The following is a 10,592-nucleotide window of genomic DNA, read 5'->3' as shown; positions in this document are numbered from 1 at the left end:
AGGACCCCAAATTCTAAAATATTGTTACTGTTGGTGGCAATCTGAAATCCAGCATTGCCCCAGTAACACTGGGGGTCCTCAATTCTTTTTACCAGTGCAGTAAAAAATTACAGCTTAGTGAAATTTTTAAAAAGTAAGATTTATTAAAGTATGTTTCAAGAAAAAAACAGGTTACAGCAATGAGGGCTGTAGTCCCACACAAACAAAAGGTATAATTAAAGAATGCTCAAAGTGCGGGGTGGGTTACAGCTAAGAGCACTATAATCTTGTAGAAGTAGGGAGGTCTGCATTATATTAGGGCCATGATAGGAAATTACAAGAGTGGTCCTAGATGATTGGCACATGAGGTCATTTTGATTGATATTTGGCTGTTATGTAACTCTGACTACTACTCATATGGTTATCCATAATTCAATCTGTTATAATTAGATTCATGAACTTTTGGGCACAGGCATGATATTATAATATGGCATAATGAGGCCAAGGTAAAAAGGTCAGTGTAGGACTGATTGTGCAACTGCTTGTGGCCCGATTTAACCAGCTATTGGTTTATGACCCTTCATTCCTTTGTTCTTCAGGATGTAAGGATGACTTCTAACCATAAAATGGGTGTTTCAAGGAGGTCTTTATTCCTTTGTTCCACTGTAGCTCATGTATACCTAACTACCTAACAATATCATCTTGACTTTCTTTAGTGAAATGCCAAAGGGAGTTTCCTCTAATAAGGCTAACTCATTTTCTCCTTACAGCTCAGTGATGTAATTTTATCTGATCTTTCCTTTCTTTTTTTTCTGCTTAAAATATGGACTTTTTATAAAAACATAGCTCAAATTCACAGATATTAAACTTAAAAAAAATCTATATATTTTTATTATCATGAAAACTACTTTCTGATTCAAAAAATATAATGGAGGCTTTATTTTCTTTTTTCACTTTTTTGTATTTGAAGATGAAAACTGGAGCATGTTTCCCAAATCCAAATCAACAGCAAACTACCTTTTCTGAGCCAAGCAGCTGTTGGACCAACTGACTGGGGCCTGGAGGGTATGAGGTAGGCCTTGACTCTTCCAAGAACAGATGGAGAGAAATGGAAGACCTTTTGTCTTTCTGGTCTTAGAATGCCTCTGGAGACAAATGATGAAGAGCTATGAGGTGCTGATGAAAATTATGAGAATCCTGGAGAGAAAGTTTGCCCTACCGAGATCCACAAATCCCCAGGAGGAAAGATGAGTGTTCCTGGAAAAACCTGGTTTCCCCCAGCCAGCAGGGATAGCAAAACAGGTGGTGTGGGTCATTTCTAACACCAAAGCCTGGGAAACAATACCTTTTATACATGAGATGCAAGCAGAAATAGTCTTCGTGGTGCTTCCTTTTGGGACTGACAAATTGCTCTCTGGTACACGGCAGTCCTTTGCTGTGCATAGTGTGGTCCTTGACCCCAAGAACGACGGTATCACCTTGTTTAATAAAAATGCAGAATCTCAGGCACAATCCCAGATTTACTGAATCTTTTAATAAGATTTCTAGATAATCTATAGGCACATTAAAGTTTGAGAAGCCTACAAATGCAGAGACAGCTGTATCTCCCTTCACCTGTGGTATTATCAATACTAAGGTAGATTAGCAGTTGAACTGAAGTCTCACTGAGAAAACTAAAATCTCACCAGTGGTGGTTCTTAGCCAAGTGCTGCTGGAGGGGTCTGATGTGCACAGTAGACGGATGGGATATAGCAAATTTCATGCAGGATTGAGAGGAAAAGACAAATCAGACATCATTACAAAATCCCTGGATTCTAAAAATAAAAAGAGCATTTTACAAACTGAAGATTGAAAGAAAAAAAAATGTTTACCAAATAAAAGAAATCAGATTGACATTGAGCTCCTCATTATCAGGAAGCTAATAGAGTTACAGCTATAGACACCTGAAAGGTTACAATTGCAATTGTAAGGAAGGACAAAAATTTTATTTTATCCTTCTATGTTCTTTAGTTAGTTTAATAATCAAATTAACATAAGAGATTAACAGGAGAAAAAAATTAATTTTATACATATGAGGGCTCCATAAGAATATGAGGGCCCAAAGACAATCAGGCAGTTGAGGTGTGTATGTCATCCAGAGCTAAAGAGAAAGGAGTAGGAGTCTGGGATTTCAAAGATAAGAAGGCAATTCATGTGGAGATGAAAAAAATTTTGGTAAACATAGTTGTCATGAAGTGCAGAGACAAGGGGACACAGAGGAATTTGAACAAGCAGAACTTGCTAAGTTTTCCCCAGTCTACCTACCACATCTAGTTAAAATTTTTTGTACTTATCTCTGATGATAGCTATCTTTCTGGAACAGACCCTCTATCTAAATTCTTTTAAGGAAATTAAGTGGGGGAGTAAAAGAACTCTTTTTAAGCCTTTTGTTTCTTAAAAATAATTAGCCTAAAATAATCTTCGTACCAAACAGACGTACTTTAGGTTGGTGAAATCCTGTTGCCCTATGCAATGCAGCCTATATGTCACCTGCCAGAGAGGAGGAATTATTTCTGCAGAGCTACAGGGATTGAGAATGTACTTCCACTTCTCTTGTGTGACAATCACAGCTGAAAAAGGATGCCACCTCAACAATAATGAATCAGGAGAGAGTTCCTCTGATAAAAGAAAGACAGTTGTAAGTGATGGATGGATCGATGGATGGACAGATAGATAGATGATAGATAGATCGATAGATAGATAGATAGATTCCTTTTAAATAGAAATTTCTAGAGAAATCTTTCATAACAGTCTGACACCAAAAGAACTAAACTTTCTCAGCAAAAACTAAGGATCAGTTGGCTAGAAATGTGTGGTGGGAAGTAAAAGCGTACTAAGAGATGTGATAGGAGGAGGAAGTTTTGGGTAATATGGCATTTTTGATGAGGGGAATAAATAATTGGTGTCTTGTTTTCATATTTTGGGAGAGATACACCCTTGATTATGAATGTCTTCAAAAATATGGAAATAATTGCTAAATAAATATAAAGAAGTAAAATAGAACTTTAATAAAAAACAAGTAAAGAAAGAACAATAACTTAAAAACCAGAAAAAGAAAAAGCATAAGAACAAGTAGGCAGTGCACAAAATAAGATAAAAGGAGTAAAATTTACTGTACCTAAATGTGAATGGACTGAATTTTCTCATTTAAAGATAGAAAGGGCACTAAAATAACCCAGAAATTTCAGGTAAAAAACAAACTATGTATAGGCTGTTTATAAGATACAATGTGATAAAGAGGGTAAAATGTGATAAAGAAAAAAATAATTGAAGAGATACTAGGCAAATACAAACTGAAAACAAGCAAGAGGTACAATAACAATATCAGTCAATCTGGAACACAAGGTTAAAAGGGACGAAGAAAGGCATATTTTAGTGATTAAACGTGTAGTAAACCTCCATGCGTTGAACAATGTAGCAGCAAAATAAATGGGCAAAAATATTTAAAATATAACAAAGTCCCAATAAAAGCAATTATAGTAGAAGAGTCTAACACATGTTTTTTTCCAGAAATAGATTTGACTAAGAAGATGTTGCATAGCCATTAGAAAAACTGAAGCAGATAATCAAATATATATATATATATATATATATATATATATATATGTATTCGTATGTATGTCTATATATGTTTGTGTATATACACTCTTTGGATGATTTAAGAGAAAAGTGTCACATGTCCAAAAAATGTCACAAAAATTATCCCTCCTTGACCACAACGGAAATTAACACATTTTGCAGAGATTTTTACCATATATTCTACAATATAATTGTAATCTGATAAAATTAGAAATAAATAATAGAAGTTTACCTTAAAACTCTTAATTGTTTGGAGATTAAAGAATACACTCTTAAGTAATGCTAAACTCAGGGGTAAAATAAAAGTTTAATTACAAACTCTCCAGAAATAAAAGTTTTAAAACTTATAAAATACTGAAAAAATACTCCAGGGAATATATTAAGCCTTAAATGCCTTTGTAGTTAAAAATATAAAGAAAGGAACCTAGTATATGTCTCAATGTATTTTTGAAAACAGTAATGAATGGTAACAACTACATTCCTATCAATAAGTACTTTAAATGGAAAAGAATTAAGTGCTCAAACCAAAATCAAGAGAAAATAGAAGGGAATGCATAAAGCTAAAAGCTGAAATTAATAAAGTGGAAAAAATACAAATAGGATAAATAAGTCTAAAAGTTGATTCTTAAAAAGTTCAATAAAATAGATAAATTCTTTAGAACCTTGATTAATCTATCTCTGATGGTTACAATTAATGGCTTAAAAAAAGATTAAATAATACAAATTTGGAAGTCAACTTTGAAGACTATATGTGTAACTTAGAGTTTGGAATTTTTTAATGAAGATGAGAAACCCACAATATATTGAGAAAGATAGACATATTAACTATATAAACATTAAGATATATTGCCTAAAAAAAAATTGACAGGCAAATTATAAAAATGAAATATTTGAAACACATATGATAGATAAAAAGTTGATATCTATGACATAAAGAACTCATAAATTGATAATAAAAAACATATCCCAATAGAAAAATTATAAGAATATTAAAAGGCAATTCACAAAGGAGTACATTTAAATGACTGTTAAACACTAAAAATACGTTAAATATCTCTAATAGTAAGGAAAATGCATATTAAAGAAACAATGAGCTATATCGTTTTACATCAATCATACTGGTAAACTTTAAAAGTAATATTAATCTCAAATGTTGGTAAGCATGAAAAGTAAAAGCTAGGTACATTGCTGATAGAAATGTAAAAGATTACAGATCTTTTGTAAAGCAATATGGCAATTGATTTTATATTAAAAAAGGTATGCATGGTCTTTGATCTAGCAATTTCACTCTTGGAAATCTATTCTGTAGAACTAAAAGAAAGCATTAGTATGTAACATTATATATATATCCAAGTGCATTATACAGCATATTTCTTATGATAAAAAACCAGGCAAGTAAGTGCTTATTGATAGGTGTATGTTTGAATAAATTTTTAAATAGAAATTTTATATTAAGAAAAGATTTAAACATATATAAAAGTGTACAGCATAATACAATGAATCTCTATAAACTTATACAATAACATGAAAAATTATTAATGTTTTTTTAATTTTATTTTATCTATCTACCCCTACACATTTTTTTTTACTTTGAGTATGAAAACATATCCTATCATTATATCATTTCACCCATAAATACTTCAAACTATTGCAATATCATTTTACCTAGGAAAATTAATAGTAATTCTTTAATATCTAATACCCGCTTGGTGTTCAAATTTCCGCTTTGATTCAAAATGCTTTTTATAGTTGATTTGCTTGAATAAGAATCCAAAGAGAATCTACACATAGCATTTTGCTGGTATGCTTTTCAAGTCTCTTCCTTTTTCAAGTTTACTCCCTTTTTTCACGCATTTTATTTGTTGAAGAAACTTGGTCATTCGTTTTGCAGTATTTTCTACATTCTAGATTTAGATTTACTCTTTGTACCTTTTTGTTTTTATTTAACATTCTCTAATTGATTCCTCATTTTTTCTTGCAAACTGGTCAGTTATTAGACACCGAGGGTCTAGATTTTGTTAAATTATGTGAATAGAAATATTTCATAGATGGTGCTAAATACTTCAAGTTACATCACATCTATAGGCATATCACGCCTAGTTGTCCTATTTTTCAATGTTAACATTAATTAATGGGTTCAGGTGTTATCTGTCTGATCACTAACCTACTCTTCATTCAAAAGGTTTAGCATCCATTGATGATCATTGCTTGCCTAGATCCTTATTTCACTAAAGGTTTTCTTTTTTTCTTTTAATTTTAATTAGTTTCAAGTATACATTACATTGGTTAGACATCTATATACTTTATAGAATGATCTCCTGAATTGCTCCCTCCCTTCCCTGGCCCTCCACCTAGCCAACGTATTAATGCTAACTGCATTCCCTCTGCCATGCTCCCCGTGTCCAACTATCAACTACTAATTTGTACTTCCTTAATCTTTCATCTCATTCTCCCAGCCCTCAAGTCCCCCACTCCTCTGTCCATCACAAAATTGTCCGCTATATTTGTGAGTCTGTTTTTGATTACTTTGTTCTTTTTATTCCTTAGATTCCACATATAAGTGAAATCATACAGTGTTTACCTTTCTCTGTCTGACTTAAATACCTCCTAGGTCCATCAAAGCAATATCTTTTTCCATCTCCTTCTTTTTCATATGTAGGAGTCTTGTTTTCTTATCCTTTCAACCACTCTATCTTTTGGTTGGATCACTTAATTCTTTTCCATTTAAGGTATTTATTGATAGGAATGTAGTTATTACCATTCTTTATTCCTGTTTTTGATACATGTTTTTTTCTTCTTAAAGAAGTCCTTCCAACATTTCCTATAATACTGGCTTGGTGGTGATAAATTCCTTTAGCTTGTTTTTGTCAGGGATGCTCCTTATCTGTCTTTCAACTCTAAATGATAGTTTTAGTGAATAAATTATTCTTGGTTGTAGATTCTGGGTCTGCATCCTTTCGAATATTTTTTGCCAAGCCCTTCTGTCCTGCATAGTTTCTTTTGAGAAATCATCTGTCAGTCTTATGAGTGTTCCCTGATAAGTAACTATCTGTTTTTCTCTTGCTCCTTTTAATAGTTTCTTTGTATTTAAACTTTGGCATTTTAATTATGATGTGTCTTGGTGTGGGCTTCTTTGGATCCCTGATTTTTGGAATTCTCTGAGCTTCCTGGGGTTTTATGTCCATTTCCTTCAACAGGTTAGGGAAGTTTCCCATCATTATTTCTTCAAACAGCTGTTCAACATCTTGATTTTCTTCTGTTACACTGATGAGGCAGATATTTGGAGCCTTACTAGTGTCCCATATTCTCCTTAAATTATTTTTATAGTCTTGGCCTCTTATCTCTTGCTGTTCTGATCGCATGTCCTTGGATTTCCTGTCCTTTAGATAGGGCATTTGATCCTTTTCTTTATTCACTTTGTTTATTCCTTTGTTTATTCCATTAAATATACTTCTCATCTCAGATAATGTGTTCTCCATTTCAGACTGGTTCCCTTTCATAATTTCCATTTCCATTTTTATGTTTTTTATCTCTTTGTTGGAGTTCTCTACACTTCCCAAAAGTTCATTGAGCATCTTTATAACCAGTGTTTTGAACTCTGCATCTGTTAGATTACTTGACTCTATTATATCTGGAGGTATGAAGCAAAACTCTTAAGTCTCCCAGTCTTATTAGTGTGAATTTGTGAAGTAGATGTCCAGTGGCACAGTCCTGAGAGGGATTCAGCTACAGGCCAAATTTAGCCCAAGGCTCTGCCCCTCTGGGGCCACCTATTAAGATTCAGCAAGCAATCTCAAATCCACTCGTGGATGCGGCCCCTTTAAGAGGCGTCTGCTGCTGCGGCAGCCTCTGTCTCCTCAGCCACTGGAGACTGGGCAACACAGCGTCCTCACCCTGTCCTACCTTCTGCCAATGCAGGGTGCTTTCTAGGAGTTCTTACTAGTTGTATGGCTTGTTCATCTAGATCCCAGGTGATTTTCCCTTGCTGCTGCTCCTTATGTCTGTCCCAACTTTGATTTGGTCACCAGAGAGATGAACAAAGCCTCTATTATCTACACCATTTTTTCTCTCTCTCTCACTAAAGGTTTTCTGAATAAATATATTTTGGGATATCTGTATCATGAAATAATGTTTTGCAACTACTATGAATAATAATATCTAATGCTTCTATGAAGCTTACTTTGAGTAATGTACTGCTCTAAGTACTCTTTGTATATTAATTTATTATCCTAATAACAACTCAATAAATTGGGTACTATAATTATCCAATTTTATAGTTGAGAACTCAGGGACAGAATGATTGCCCCAAAGCCATAACTAATAAGTGTTGGGTTGGTATTTAAAGGAATGAATGAGATCAGTACCAATTGTGAAGAGAAAGATGCAAAAGAGTTATAGACAAGATGATTATGTTTCTGTAAAATAAACAGTGGTAAATTTATATACATGCTTACATGAGAAGAATAAATATTATATTATGAATTAGTTACAGAGTAGGGGAGGGAAATGTAATATTGGGGATGTATAGCCATAGTGTGTGGGACAAGAGGAGAAAGAGAGATAATCAAAAAATCCCACAAAAGATAACTTTATTAAAAGTTCAAAATAAAACAGTATATATGATATGATTTCTTTTATATAAAGTTCTACATAAATATATATAGATAACTACATATATTCATATGTGTATAGGTTTATGTTCAGAAGGAAATGCATGAACACATGGTCACTAAATAGTAGTCTACTTCATTCAGGCTGGTGGGATTTTACACAATGTTTAATTTCTTCTTTATTATTTTATATACCATGCAACTATTTTACAGTGATCATGTATTTATAAAACAAAAAAATGATAAATTTATTTTCATTGTGGAACATTTAAGAGTTGAGAATGAATGTTACCTTCTGAACTATGAATGTATTAGTTACATAAACTACAAGGAATAGTTCAAACCATTCAAAGCTGTAATTACTAAATTCTTAAGGTAATAGAGAGTTAATAAAATTTGGATCAATAGTAAAACTTCACTAAGTAATATATTTGTTAAAGTCTATCTAAATTCACAAAATTCTGAATGATAAAATGGCAAAGAAAAAAAAGTGTCATTTTAATAGCTCCAACCTATTTGAGTAACAGAATAAAGGCAACATTAGTCCAAGTAGATCAATTACATGTATTCATTGTACTATGGTTTATTATAAGAGAGTGACGCTTACATTTGTGCTAGTGTTTTTCCGAATGCAAACTTCTGCATGTTATCTAAGACTTTGTCAGTTGAACGGACTTGCTAGAAGATTCTCATATTAACTAAAATTTGAGAGTTAGTCTCTCACAATGTACATGATACAATTTTAAGGTTATTATACTTACCTCCCTCTAATAGATGAGAAAATGGGGCTTTATAAAGATTAAAAAACTGATGGAGTAGGTCATCGAAAGAATGTGATGGCTGGTTGGGCTGCCAGCTGGACCCAGGCAATTTGAGGCTCCTCACCTTTTTGCTGTCCATGAAAGATATATTTGTCCACCATCCCACAGTCACAGTCGTTTTCAAAGATGCAGCCATGAGAAATCAATATGATCTTGAGACAATCTGGACAGTATATGTGACTGACCCTGTTAAGGCCTCTATATAAACTTTTAAGATACTGGCGGGCCAATTTGGAAATCTACTATCTTTTGATCACCCAAGACAGTCTTCAGAAGAAAGGTCTCTGCACTAATTAAACCTGCCACCTACCAATCTGTAGTGCCTTGCCTCTTTGTTAGGTCTTTCCTTGCCCTCTGTGTACAAGGGCCAGTTTCAGATTTTACCTGGGAACTCCCAAGTTTTTGAACAAAGTAACAAAGTAGAGAATGGCTTGTAATTTTCCATCACTCACAGCAAAGCGTATCTTAGATTCTACTTGTCTGTAAGAAAATGCTTCTGATGTACTTTCTCTATGTCCTCACCTATGTTGAACAGTATTTTTAATAATGGTTGTGAATTTTATAGATTAAAATGATGTTTACTCTGTCACCTTGTCTGTGGGTGTATATGTGTGTACTAAGTACATGTGCATGAATATGTATGTATGTGGATATACATGTATATTATGTACCATCAGTTCTTTTATGCAACAACTTAGAGAATAAATAAATAAAAATAAACATTGTGTGATTTCCTTAGGGCTGTGTCTGATTCTTGACTTCCTGCTTGAAGTGATTGCTTCTTTCCTGGCTCTTATACTTCATCAGTCTGTTTCATCCCTTTTCTTGAGCTGGTTACTAACTGCATATTCATGGACCCAGAGATGATGAATCTTCTAGGTACTGAAATTACTCATGTGGGCAGAGGTCGTGAAGTTTGTAGCCTGGTTAGGGTGTGCAGTGACAGTCTTCTATAAACCGAGACAATTGGAATTGTAAATCCAACATTGTCCATATAGAGTCTTGACACATGCAATAGTCTCAGTCAGTCTAGGTACTTAAAGAACATCCCTGCGATTTAAAAAAAGAAAAAGAAAGAAAAGCAGAAGGGGAGGCTTATGCCCTTTGTCCTCTGGAAAAATCTTACCTTACTTTTTAATGATCCATGATTGACATTCTCAAAACTTTAGGCTCTGAATAACCTCATATGTGCAAAAAATCAGAGGAATTACAACCACTGGCTCTGGAGCAAGACAGACCTTGATTTGAATCTCAGTTCTATGAACAACTACCTATAGATATTAAAAACCACTAGGCCTTTTTTGATCTGTAGAATAGGGGAACGTTGTTGTTCCTGCATAATAGATTTCTCAAAGGATTAATTAGATAACAATGTATATAACGTAGAAGCACAAATCCTAGAATATGTTAAAATCTTAATTCATGTTAGTAGTTATTAAAATTAAGATTATTGGTTTAGGGATCTCATCTACTTTATATATTTAAATCACTGTGTTTTCTCATAATTTTAAGAATATAACTTTTAAAAATTGTGTAGTTAATTTTATGTTAGATGGCAGAAATT

This window comes from Pteropus alecto, unplaced genomic scaffold (genome assembly GCF_000325575.1).
Source record: "Pteropus alecto unplaced genomic scaffold, ASM32557v1 scaffold33, whole genome shotgun sequence".
Lineage (NCBI taxonomy): Eukaryota > Metazoa > Chordata > Mammalia > Chiroptera > Pteropodidae > Pteropus > Pteropus alecto.
Note: the sequence above shows the minus strand (reverse complement) of the source record.